Source organism: Saccostrea echinata, unplaced genomic scaffold, assembly GCF_033153115.1.
Source record: "Saccostrea echinata isolate AGI-Se365-2 ecotype Australia unplaced genomic scaffold, CSIRO_AGI_Sech_v1 ptg000014l, whole genome shotgun sequence".
Taxonomy (NCBI): Eukaryota; Metazoa; Mollusca; class Bivalvia; order Ostreida; family Ostreidae; genus Saccostrea; species Saccostrea echinata.
Genome location: NW_026889763.1, coordinates 9,943,091 through 9,955,625, shown reverse-complemented (window position 1 = coordinate 9,955,625; position 12,535 = coordinate 9,943,091). Strand labels below are relative to the sequence as shown.

Sequence of the window (12,535 nt, the reverse complement as noted above, 5' to 3'; positions counted from 1 at the left end):
TAATAGAGTGGCATCCCCCCCCCCCCAAAAAAAAAAAACTACATTGCAAGACAATCCATATTGACCCATGCTGCTTTTAAGAAATATGAGATGAGATATAGAGAGGGAATAATTTTTATGCCCTATAATAAAATATTCAGGAGCATATAGAATATGTCTGACTGGTTGTGTCTGCCAAAATTTTTGACCTCGTAACTTATGAATGGAAGGTGCAATGGTTTTCATATTTAAGATGAATATTCATTATGACAAGACCTTTCTTTCATGTATGACTTTGGCCTTTAAATATGACCTATCTTTGATAAAAATAACCAACCTTTAACCTCGGCTATAACTTCTGATGGGTTGGTGAAAGCTAGCTAGGGCTTTCATGATTCACACATGAATTAGTTTTGACAACACCTTTCCTCGGGTTCCAGCACTTTTGAATTCATGACCTTGACCTTTGAGTTTGACTTACTATTAAAAAACTTTAACCTCAGCCTTTAGCTCTTAAAGGGGCTCCAGTTTTCAAAAAACTTCTTTTATTAGTAACACATAAAAAGGTAACAGACACACAATATTACTATTGATAATGATGTTTTATCCAATGTTTATCCCTTTATCCAGTGGATATCAATCATTGGATATTTTTTCCATATCCAACTGCTGTGACGTCAAAATGGTTTTGCGTGAAAGTGATGAAGTAGAATAAGTGGATTCCTAACAATTAGTATGAAAAAAGTCAGTCAGCATTTGATTTAATGAAAGATTGTATTTGCTGACAAGGTCATTGTATCGACCATAGAACTTGCGAAATGATGACTTTAAACAAGACTGCTGATATTCTTGTTTCATCAACTTGTTTGTCAATAACTTACCTCGTTTTAGAAATTGTTCATACGTAGAGCATGCTCTGGCGTATCGAATCAACTGAGAGATAAAAACCCCATATGCAGGTGATAAGGGTATACTGCTGCATAAGAAAGGGAAGTTGACGATTGAAAAGTTAAAGTCATCACGTTTATCATAAAGCTTTGTTATATTACCATTAACGTCTTTTTCTAATAAAATATCCAAATATGAAACAGATGGGTCAGACTCTATGATAAATATTGAACAAGTTATAATATAAATTATTTTTCCCTAGATTCTCATAAATTAAGAAGGGAATAGCCTGGGCTATTAATAATCAAAACATCGTCTGCCAACGAGTTCCCTGTATCCAAAGCCATTGTTGTTACCGTGATTAATCTGGGCCGGCCATGGTTACTAGGTCACATGGGTCAAGGGACACAATATCTTGCCTGAGGATCCTATGTTATGCAGGACAACACATGTTACCACATACTGACAGGGCTTGTTCTCAGGCCAACAGAAAGGCAAGGGAATCTTCTCTTCAGTATTCCATATGCCTGCTCAATAACAACTCGTGTTCTACACCGTGCATATTGAACCGTTCTCTGTACCTGACATCATTGGTAGTGTTGTAAGGCGTCATTAGGTATGTCCGACAAGGATACCCGGTGTGCCCCAAAAGTATACCATTATGCTGACCTGGAAAATCATGAAATTTATACACTAAAAAAATGAATTCAGAATTACTAGACAGTATGATGAGCAATATGACAAAATAATTCAGCAGTTGTTAAAAATATTTTTAACTTTATACTTAAACTCAAATTGTGCTTATTATCTGGCCCTTATAGGCTATGACTTTATCTTTTGAAAAAATACCTTAAATCTAGGTTAGTTAGTACATGTACTCGTATAGTGAAAAACATTACAATTTTTTCTAATGTTCATTATTTACTTTTCTTTTTTTATTTTACCCATTTTTTATATAATTATTACAATATGACAATTTAAGTAATAATGCTCCGTCAAAATTCAGTTAAAATTTTTCTGAACCAGTGGTACTGGAAAAGAATCAAGATATTTTCATCTGAAACATGTTTACATTAAATATTAATTTCACTGTTAATATTATTTTCAAAGTATGTTAATTATCTATCTTAAAATGTTAATGTGATAAATCCACATATGCCTTCCTTATTTCTAAATTTAAATCACTGAAAGCTTATTTAGCTCTTTTAATTTTTTTTTAAATTTAAAATTTTGTATCAAAAATAACAATTACCATAACATTTAAAGAATGATATCTTTTTCTATTAAAGTAATCAGGCTTATCTTCAGTAGAAGTTTGGATCCGGATAAAAGTGCCATCAACACACCCCAAGACACCAGGGAACCCTACAATAAATAAATAGAAGTTTTCAATTTTTTGTGTGAATAGATATATACCTTTTGATGAGAGAAATTAAAATTTGATTCCCTTTTTAAATTTTAAAATAATACAAGGAGTATAATTATGAACATACATGTATCAAAATAAGATTATGCTTTACTGAACATGACAATAAAGTTAGAAAGCGTAAAATAATAAAGATCTTAATGTACAATATGTGTTATTTGGTGTTAACCCCCCCCCCCCCATTTTCTGCCACACATATGTATGTAATTTACTAACAATACACATTCACCAAAACATAATGATTACAATGAATATATATACTGTTCGAGGGATCATTATTTATTTTAATATGTAAGAGTCGCCCGCGTGGCGAAGTGGTTAGAGCGTTCGCTCTAGAGTCGCGGAGTGAGGAGTTGATCCTTAGGTCGCGGGTTCGAATCCCACTGTGGGACGTGGAGACCGGTCCTTCGGATGCGACCATATGAACCGAGGATATGTATGTAATTTACTAACAATACACATTCACCAAAACGTCGCCCGCGTGGCGCAGTGCTTATAGCGTCTGCTCTAGAGTCGCGAGGTAAGGAGTTAATCTTTACGTCGCAGGTTCGAATCCCACTGTGGGACGTGGAGACCGGTCCTTCGGATGAGACCGTATAAACCGAGGTCCCGTGTCGCAGTAGGTGCTGGCACGAAAAAGACCCCTCACTTCTCAATGGCCGTAAGTGCCGAGCATAGGACAAAATTTGCAGCGGCGTCTCCATATGAGTGAAAAATTCTCGAGAGGGACTTTAAAAAACATACAAACAAACATTCACCAAATCACAATGATTACAATGAATATATATACTGTTCGAGGGATCATTATTTATTTTATTATTTTAATATGTAAGGGTCGCCCGCGTGGCAAAGTGGTTAGAGCGTTCGCTTTAGAGTCGCGGAGTAAGGAGTTGATCCTTACGTCGCGGGTTCGAATCCCACTGTGGGACGTGGAGACCGGTCCTTCGGATGAGACCGTATAAACCGAGGTCCCGTGTCGCAGTAGGTGCTGACACGAAAAAGATCCCTCACTGCTCAATGGCCCTCAGTGCCGAGTATAGGTCAGAATTTGTAGCCCTCCACCGGCAAGTGGTGGCGTCTCCATATGAGTGAAAAATTCTCTCCAGGGACGTTAAACAATAAACAAACAAACAAAAATATGTAAGAAATGCATGAATGCATTTAAAACAGTGAGATTTGGTCGAAAAAGTTAGAATCGAAATGTTTTAGACCGAAACGTCTTAACTGATTCAAGGGGGCGCTGTTGTTTGTTTTCAATGTGAAAGTCATGAATACATTCAAGTGAAAAGCATGGGTTCTTACCTGCGACAGCATGGAATTTTCTTTTAACATTGGTAGCATGTTGTCCTGTGTGGAATTTGATAAAACGTGAAGCAATGAACAGAAGCGCTGACGCTACTCTTCGTATGCATCTTCCGGCTGTGGATTTCGATACATGGATGATGTCGCCCATGCACAACTTGATGAAAAGCACCCGTGGTCACGAAAGGGAGAAAAAAGAGAAGCTGTAGTATCCCGGGGAGTGCCAAAGACCTCTTGGTATGGTGCTCAACAATCCCACTCACCAGATTATGAAGGAATATTATGGAAGGCCGTCTAAACCGGTACCTCTCAAACAATTCTTCTTTTGTTTGCAAACCAAGGGGGTTAAGTCTATCGCTGAACACCCGAGGGCCAGGGAGACGCCTTCTTCGGCGGCGATTTTCTCCATTTTCATGGTTTGTTCGTCTCAAAAAATCAACTAGAGCGGCCATTTTGAAAGAACTTAAGAACAATCTTAAAACTTAAGACTGCTCATAAGCAGTCTTAAAATATAAGACAAATTTCCAGTCTTAACTCTAAGTCATTTTTTGTGATCCACTTTAAGATCAATCTTAAATTTTAAGTGCAAATTTATGGAGTGATTTAAGACAGTTTCATGATCCTGGTCATTCAATGAAGCAGATAATTCTCTAAAATTTAAAAACTTGTAAATTTTACATTACATTTAATGCTAGTGTAAATTTATATATGAGTTAAAATTTTAAATCTGACAAATATTTATATAATATTAAACATATTCTTACGGACTCGTTTGATAAATGCGAGTCTTCAAAGTACTCCACTTTGTTTCGATTTCATTCACATGTAATCCAGACCTATCAAAAACTGGACGAAAGTACTCAACCAGTGTGAGAATCTCGTCATCACCAAAGCCTAAAGTAATTTTTAAACTATTTTGAACCAGATTTATTTTTTCTTAAATGTTCACATTTCATGATTTTAATTGTGTTATAATTTATACCTACAAAAACCTTTAGTTCTAATGGCCATTGATTAAAATCTGCAACCATAGTTGCTGCTGAAACATCACTTCGTGCATCCTAAAACCTGCACTGGAGGCATGATGACAGGATCACAACACGGTTCTCTGGAAGATCTAAATGTTGCTATATTGCCTCTACCACGTTAAGATGTAAACTCATATCCATTGAGTGTAGTTACAGCAGCTTCTTTTGAGTCATCAACAATGCACAAAGCTAGCTTAGGACCCCCTACAATCTTTTTCTTTTGAGAGATCAGTACTTATTGAGGGATCAGTACTTAGCACGACTCTAAAGAATTGTTTGCCATGCACTGTTACTGAAAAAAATATATCAGTATATCAATATAATTTTCAATAGGGTCTATATGTTTTTTTAAACTGATACAAAACCTAGTCTTGATTTTATTTAGTTATGTTAGACTGCACACTGAACTTCCCCAACAATACTGGCGTTCTCTTGTGAGAACAAACATTCTGAGAGTATTGCATTTTTAGGATGTCACTTTATAAGCCCCCCTCCCCTCCCCCGAAATGTGAACATTTCGGATTACTTGTTTATGCATGAAATGTCTTGGAATGAAGTTACTTTACAAAAATGTGTCTGACAAAAATCACATAATGTATGAATAACACGACGACTGCTTACGTATGAACACCGTTATTCGTTGTTCTTAACAAAAACACATGCCAAAAAAGAAAATCCAATTCAAATCGGGGAAAACATTCAGTCTTTTTCAACATTCAGTATATTAAGTATTAGCTGGTAGAAATTGCTGAAAACAATGCACAATATTACTTAACTGTCTTCTGTCACAATCTTTAACATGACGTCAACCTTGTTTTTGGAACATTAATTTAGTGCAGGACGGACCCGCCGTGAACCCGATCATAAACAAGAGGCCCAAGGGCCTTATCGGTGACCTGAGTCTAATACAACACTGCAATGGATCCATAGAAGTATAAAACAAAATTAACTGATTATAGACAAATGTTGCCCTAGAATTTAAAAAATCTTGTAAAAATACCAGTGCTTATTGTAGAGTGCTAGACCCGAGTGATCTCCTTGGGATCATACTTGGTTTTCTGAAGCCTTAGAGGGATGATAATGAATGCTAAATATACAAATACAATGAATACTTGCCTATTGTGTAAGGTATTCAATATATGTCACTTGCCTAGTGCTACAATTCAGTACACAGAGACTTGGCTATACATTGTATAACGTTGCTATTTGCCACTTGTCACTAATTCCAACAAGTCACCCTGGCTCTCTGTGATTCTTTGATCACTTTGATAAAGTATTAAAAAATTTATCCAGTCTATAGTCAACCTTGTCTTTATCTGATAATAAATTATAAAATGTCAAATAGATCACCACAGAAGTAACAAACTATCTACAATTTCAACTTTTGCTAATTATATAAATAATCTTTATGTCAATCTTTTATACTGCTTTCCAGGCAAGAATCTGACTTTGAGCATGCTTTGCTTATTTAAACCAAACATTCACTTTTACTTTGTTTCTTTATATACATATATAACATTCTTTCTAACCTGTTAAGTAAATTAAGTACAAGGATTTCTTGATTACTATAATCTAGCAAAGGGGAGTAGCTCTCATCTGCTTCATTTATTATAATTGTGTACTCTGTTTGCCTCCTAGATATTCATGAGCAAAGAAAAGACATTTACTTATAATAATACTAGACTTTGACCCGTGCGTGCACGGGTTGACATTGTTATGAATGCATCCATGTGCATATCGGACATTTACAAAATAGATAATCGACACATTCATATATTGTAAGGTACTTTTGAAATAAACAATGAATGTGAATATAATTCTGTTTTTTTTTTTTTTTTTTTTTTTTTTTTTTTTTTTGCAAAATTGTTGCGTAACAGTGTAGCGCAGAATGGGTTTGACCCCCCAGTTAGCTATAAATCAAGTCATGAGTTCGAATCACGCCGGAACTTGCATAAATTTCACCTTTCCAAACTTTAATAAAAGAAATTATGGATATTTATTGAAAATATGACAACAACAAAGAGTTGAGCACTGCTGATACTTATCAAGCAAAGTAATGAAAATGAAGAAATTTGTTTAGCTGGTATTTTTACACAATTAGTTATTAAACTAAAGGTGTAAAAATTTTTGTAACAATTTTAACACTGCAGGTCTCAACTTGTTCAAAATATGACCTCAACAATAGAGTCATTAAGCTCTGCTAATACATATACTTTATATATACACAGGTAATAGACATGTATATAATCTGTAAAAGAAGAAATGAAAATGGACAAATGTGCTATACTGGTATTTCTACACAATTTAGCAGATGTGAAGCAGAACAGATTATCTTGCAAATACCCCCCCCCCCCCCCCCGAAAAAAAACATACTGGTTGTTCAAGAGATCATAATAAAAATTAAGAATATCAAATGTACTTTATATATAAGAAAATGCCCTCATGACTGTCTGTTTTGATAAAAATTAATGTAATATCCCTGAATTAGCAATAATTTGAATCGATTCGATTAAAACAAAAACCTCGGTTTTTGAATAATTTTGATTCGATTTTTGGAAACAAAATGTTTGCTTCAGTTCTGTTTAAACCTGTTATAGTTATTGAAAATTCGAAATAAATATTAACCAATTTGAAAGTTTTTAACATCATTTACGATTCAACAAATGAATGTGTTTTACTTTTTAGCTCACCTGAGCTGAAAGCTCAAGTGAGCTTTTCTGATCACATTTTGTCTGTCGTCAGTCTGTCTAGCTGTCTGTAAACTTTTCACATTTTCGACTTCTTCTCCAATACCACTAAGCCAATTTCAACCAAACTTGGCACAAAGTAATTCCTTATGTGAAGAGGATTCAAAATTGTTTAAATGAGTGAATTTCAAACTATTTCGAAATTGACATTATTTGTCTTCTAAGTCAATTAGCAACACCGCGCGTTTTAGAGTAGCTGAGGTGGATTGAAAATGAATTTGAAACTAGAATTTCAATCCAATGTTTTCTCGGACGTCTGTGCCAAATTGTACCCGCCCATTTCATTGTCTATCATGAAACGTTTTGATTGTTTCAGATGGAAATGACGTAAGCTGCATATTACTAATTTTGCCAGTTAATGTTCCGCGGTCTTACTTACCAATCTAACGAAAGTAGTCGGTGCGTTCACCATCCCGAATGACATGACTGTAAAACTGAAATGGCCAAATGGAGTTACAAATGCACTTTTCTGTTTTGAATCTTCGTCTAATGGTACTTGCCAATAACCTTTTGTTTAGTCTAATTTGCTTATGAATATAGCTTTGCTGATCTTAATCAAAACGTCATCTATTCGAGGAATTGGTCTAGGGTCAAATATAGTTACCTTATTCAACTCCCGGAAGTCGTCGCAGAATCTCAGCGATTCTCACTCTTCTTCATGAGGACCACCCATGCGGAATACAGACTATCCGTTTCCTCAATGATACCAAGATCCATCATTTGCTGTAACTCCCGCTTCACTTGGCCTTGTAAGGCATCTGGAATCGGATATGGTTTCATCTGGATAGGCACATCCGTAGAAGTTTTCATTGTGTTTCGTCAAAGGCGTTTTCTTGGGAAAATCTGTAAAAATATCATCAAATTCTTCCACTAACCTTTGAATCTGATCCCTTTGCTCTGTGGTGAGATCTTTTGAATACTGTAAGTCGGCTGACGATTCTGTCTGTTGAAGGGTCGGGACTTTATCTGAACATCGTTGTTGGCTAAACTGGAAATAACATTCAAGCATGCCATAATTTCAGAATTAGTTTTCCTCCGACTCTCTCTCAGATCATTCCTTCAGCATACTGACATGGTAAACAGTCTCTGTTTTTGGACAGTCTGACCTTGAAATCAAAGGGGCTTACTTTTTCTGTCACCTCATATGGAACTTTCTACTGTGCCAATAATTTCCAAGTACTTGTTGGCAACAACGCTAAAACTCTCTGACCTACTTCAAAATTCCTGCTCCTGGCGTTTTTGTTGTAATATCTTTTCTGGTTCTTCTTTGCCTGGGATTCCACTTCCGTCTTACGTACTGTCTCTATTCGTTCCCGTGTTTCCGTGAGAGATTACTTAGGACTGATGCTTGTTCCTTGGTTGGTTCTTCCCGCTACTCAAGAAGTTCAAAGGGAGTAAAACCTGCCGTTTCATTCGGGACATCTCTGTAGGGAAATAGTACATATGGTAAATGAACATCCCATTTTAATTGCTCTACAATTGCATATGCTTTCAACATTTGCTTAAGGGTCCCATTAAATCATTCTAAAAGTCCGTTTGCTTGAGGTAGTTGACAGTTTACGCATTTGTGGCATTTTGCACAGTTCTGAGTGATGACATAAAATTTCTTCCCTGGTCTGATAAAATTTCTTTAGGAAAACCTACTCTTGAAAACATTTCAATAAGCGCATTTCCACACTGTCTGCGTCTTGATTTTTCATTGGAAATGCCTCCCAAAATCTGGTAGCATAGTCCACACATACCAAAATATATCTGTTTTTTCTGTCATTGTTTTTGTTTTTGTTTTTTTGTTTGTTTGTTTATTGTTTAATGTTCCTCTCGAGAATTTTTCACTCATATGGAGACGCCACCACTTGCCGGTGGAGAGCTACAAATTTTGACCTATACTCGGTACTCAGGGTCATTGAGCAGTGAGGGATCTTTTTCGTGCCAGCACCTACTGCGACACGGGACCTCGGTTTATACGTCTTATCCGAAGGACCGGTCTCCACGTTCCACAGTGGGATTCGAACCCGCGACGTAAGTATCAACACCTTACTCCGCGACTCGAGAGCGAACGCTCTAACCACTGCGCCACGCGGGCGACTTCTGTCGTAGGTAATGGTGCCACAAAGTCGATCGCTGCTCTGGAAAATGGAACGTTTATCTTTGGAATTGGCACCAGTTTTGGTTTTGGCGTTCTCCCCCTTTGTGTCCCCTTTTCACAAATAGAGCATGACTTACAATAACGAGATATGTCCAAATACATACCCGGCCAAAAGAAGTTTTGCATGATTTGTTTTCTGGTTTTCTTGTTTCCAAGATGTCCAGTCAATGGTGTCATGAGCTACAGACATCATACCAGTGCGCAGTTTTTTTGGAGCAACAATTTGAAAGACTCTACAAGAATTTTGTTCAAAAACACTATAAAATAAATCATTTATCAAAATGAAATATGACTTGCCCTCATGTGGACCATTTTGTGCCATCTTTAGAATTCACTTCAACCTGTCATCAGTTTTCTGATGCTCAGTCAATTCCTCTCTGTTACACTACATACCTTCATGTTCTATGTTTGATGCTTTCAAATCATCCAACTTTGGTTTTTCTGCCTCCTCTTGTTTCCTGTCTCTGATCTAATTTGAACCACAACGCATGCTTCATCTTTCACCTTCTCCATCATGTGCAAAGGGTCTGCCTGCTTAGGTACAACGCAACAATGCTCACATTGTTGCCAATAATAACATCAACAAAAGGAGAATCAAGATATAGATCGTGTACCTTACCTGAAATATATGGCGTTTTCACACTTACTATTGCCTCACTGCAAGTTCTTTTTGTACCGTCAGCCAGAGTTATTACACTTGATATCCCAGTCTTATTCTCATCTGAAACTAATTTACTGTTAACAAACACGGTCGAACATCCAGTTTCCCTTAAAACTGAGACAATATGTCCATCAACGTCTCTACTCACCAAATCTAGACCTGTTTCACAACATTTTTCTAAAACAGAATCATCACTAGCCGATACACCAGACAACTTAACCACCACCTTATTCTCATGAACACTATCACAATTATCAGATACTGTCATTTTCTCATCAAGACACAAACGAAACTGTTCATTGGACTTGTGTTTAGCTGGTTTCTGATTCATAGGATATTTCGACTGAAATTTACGCAATGGACAATTCGGTGCAATGTGTGCGACCCTTTCACACTTGAAACAATTCCTCTGATCTGAAGGCGAGATAAACTTACCTCTTTGGGACTGAACCGAACGAAACTTGTTTGGTCTTGCACACGGGTTTTCCCCCCACCGCCTGAATTACTGCTTTTATGTACAACCTGAAATGACTTCTGAGTAGGGATGTCAAAATATTTATTTTCCTTAGTCGATTATTCGATTCCATTATTCGAACGATAGTCGATTATTCGGAACATTTTCTGAAAATAAAATATTATTTCAAACTTCACTGGTACATGACGTATTTATAACTCAAAAACCCTTTTACTCAAATATGTTTAAAAAGTAACATAAGAATTAATGCAACGTAACATTTGATAGCATGATTATATGAAATAAATTTTGAAATATAATTCTCCAAAATTTATGATTTCCCCATTAATTGAATTCATAAATTGGTCTGTACATGCAGAGTGAGCATTCAAAAATTGCTAGCCGATATTTTTTAAAGCTTATTATGAAATAAATTGGGGGGGGGGGGAGGTAGGGTAATTTCACACTATCCAAATGCCAGGTGGTTGTTAAATTGTTAAACAGTTAGTAACTGCTTGTTCATTAATTGATTGCTCTGGCTTTCAGAATGTCCTTAATTATAAACAGTTTAAAAATGCAAGCGAATTGTTTTAATAATTATCGAAGCGACAAAACATGTCACAGCTATGGTTTGTTCCTTGCGTTTGAGTAATCTTAAAAGATAATTGGTACATCGTATAAAATCAAGTCCAATTAATTATTTTACAAACAAAGCCCAGTAAATATATTGTTGGTTGATTTATTACAAAAACAACACAAGCAGTAACTGACAGATAATTCTCGCGGTAGTGAAGCATTTATAATCACTCTACTTTCGATAAACACATGAAAAATCAAGTTTTTGTAGAGGAAAATGATCTTATCAACTGTCTCCGAGGAAAGACGGTTTCTCAATTTTATAATGAGAATTCGATATTGTTATCACTCTTTAATTGCATTTTTAAAATTATAATATTCGAATGTTGTTTCATTATTCGATCGTCGGTCCATTCGACTGACAGTCGAATAGTCGACTATTCGTTGACATCCCTACTTCTGAGGTACAACTTCTTTAATAGACTTTGGACTATGTTCAAGAACCCCCAGTTGCAAATCTTTTGAACAACTTCTTATCGCCTTTCTCTCAACATCAAATCAAACAACTTATCATAGTCTGAACCAATGTCCTCCCTATCAGACCAATGATTAAAGAACCTTTCTGCCTTAACAACAAATTCTTTGAACGATCCATCACTGGACTGTCGACACTGCCTAAACGTATCCCGATAAGCCTCTAAGGTAAGTTCATATCTTTTAAGAATAGCAGTTTTAATCGCATCGTAATTATCACTCTCCTCATCTGACAACCTAGAATAAGCTTCAAGAGCTTTACCCGATAGCATGGGAACTAAACGAACCGCCCATTGAGATTGATCCCACTTTTGTAATCCCACTATTTTCTCAAATGATTTTAGAAAAACATTAGGGTCTTGACCTCTTTCAAATTTGGGCAACTTTACACTAGGGGTCTGAACACTCTTAGGGGAGGGGCCAGTATTACCCTTGTCTAACTCTTTCTCTTTAAGAGCTAACGCTTTCAACTTAATCTCTTTCTAAGCCTACCACTTATCCCTGTCTCTCTTAGTCTGACGCTCCTCTCTTTCATGAGCTAACCTTACTTTCTCAAGTTCTCGCTCAGCTTCCTTTTCTGCTCTCACTGACTCTCTGTCAGCTCTAGCCTGATCTCTCTCAGCTCTCATTGCCTCTTGCTCCTGAGGCCACACTTCTAAACAATCCTTGACGCTTGACCCTTTCGCGATAAGCTCGGACAATCACTTTGGCATGTGCCACATGTTGAAAGTTTACACTGAAACGTACAAGAAAAACAAAATCAAAGTCAAAACTTCTAAATACAAGAAATCTCT

The 12,535-nt window shown here is 36.4% G+C and overlaps 1 pseudogene; it reads right to left on the bottom strand.

Moving 5' to 3' along the window:
- Nucleotides 1-1,164: 1,164 nt before the first annotated feature.
- Nucleotides 1,165-4,047, bottom strand: LOC133187207 (putative nuclease HARBI1; annotated as a pseudogene).
- Nucleotides 4,048-12,535: the final 8,488 nt, after the last annotated feature.